Consider the following 1,768-nt stretch of genomic DNA (forward strand, 5'->3'; position numbering starts at 1 on the left):
TGGACAAAATATTCATATTTTTTGAAAGAACAGTTTTTTAGAAAATGATAAACTAATACTTATGATTAATATACTTTTAATTTTAAGAATATTATAACAACATAGATTGAATTTGAAATATTCATATAAACCCTCCATAACCCCCAAAAACCCTCCCCCAATACAATTTTTGAGTTCCCCCAAATGAGAGAGATTTTTTATTATGAGTAAAAAATTAACCTCCAAAGCCATCTCCTTCCAATGTCTTCTATTTCTTCCACTTCCTTCTTTTTTTTCCAAAACCCTCCCCTCCCCTCCCCTCCAAACTCCCAAACAAAGCATTAGAAAAAGATTGAATTTTTTACATTATTATAAATCATGTGACATTATATTTTCATCTAACTATTGAGAACCATGATAACTTGCAAATAAGACATACACGTACTGCATCTTGAATGCATCTCTAGGTCTTACATTCACGAGAAGTTGGAGGGTAAAGAAAATACAAGATTTGTGAAAGAGATAGATGGCTCCCCCTATTCAAGTATCCGTTTCCTACACACGACATAGAAACAACAAATGAAAAAGAAAACGGGCTTTCAAGTATCCCACATGAACTATGGAATTTTTTGTAGTAAAATTCATTTGCATGGATTAATCTCTTTTTATTTCTTAAAAGAATTAGATGACTCCATTAATAAAACGACATAGACACAAAAGATGTATTGGTGAAATCTATTGTTAAAAGAGTTTTAAAACATTCACCAATGAAATTCTCTCACTCGAGTACTTCAAAGGACATCACATAACATGTATACATGTCTCATTTTAAATGTTAGTATTTCAACATGTTGCAAGTCCCACCTTTAAAAAAGTTCAATAAATAAGTTTCAAGAAATGGTGCAAGTGCAGTGACTAAGTCCCACAATACTAAATCTATTAACACTCCACCGTTTTCTAATGTCTGCATATAATGCTGCAGACTTGACTTGATTGTTTCTAGAAATGGTGCCAGTGCAGTGACTTGTTATGAAATTTTGACAACTAGGAAATCGGTTAGCCTATCAACAAAAGCAAGGGATAAGATAAGAATCAGATCATGATATTTTGCTTTAAGACAAGAATATCAATTTAATTTTTGCTTCAATTCATAATGATGGCCTATGTGTATGTATTTACTCTGATCGATAAAGGAGAAAGAGAGTGTTAGGAAGAGAGTCTACCAAGCAAACTGTTTCAAAAAAGTCCCACATTGGTTATTCAAGAAAGTAAGTGAAGGGATGTGATATATAAAAGCATAAGCGAGTTCGTCTTTTAACTCATGCCTTTCTCAGTCTTTTGGCTAAGATCAAGTGTAGTATATGTTCTTATGAGTTCAATATCTGATTAGTGGCCCAATGGGTCACAATAATATTAAATTACTTTTTTGAGGGGAAGTTGTTATTGCGTTTTTTAAGGGTCGGTTATGTGTTGCACTATTGCATGGGCTGGCGCACCCCTCCAATTCAAGTTCAAATTTTTTATTTTTAATCATTACTTTTGCAACGTGGCTGTGCATTATGTTAATGTTGATTTACTGATGTTCACATAAGTTATACCATTAGATCAATTGAAATAAATCCCTCCTTATTTATCTCTTTCCTCATTCACGTTTCGGTTTACTATCAACTTCTCAATTGTGATTCAAACCCATTCACTTTCTTTATGGCTGCTCTAAACCCATATATAAAGCATTATAGGTTTGGTTTACTCAATTCCAACTTCAATTATTAGATTTTAATTCTGGAAA

The 1,768-nt window shown here is 32.5% G+C and overlaps 1 pseudogene; it reads left to right on the top strand.

The window, feature by feature from the left end:
- Positions 1-1,300: 1,300 nt before the first annotated feature.
- On the top strand, positions 1,301-1,480 carry LOC112419550 (uncharacterized; annotated as a pseudogene).
- Positions 1,481-1,768: the final 288 nt, after the last annotated feature.

This window comes from Medicago truncatula, chromosome 2 (assembly GCF_003473485.1).
Source record: "Medicago truncatula cultivar Jemalong A17 chromosome 2, MtrunA17r5.0-ANR, whole genome shotgun sequence".
NCBI lineage: Eukaryota > Viridiplantae > Streptophyta > Magnoliopsida > Fabales > Fabaceae > Medicago > Medicago truncatula.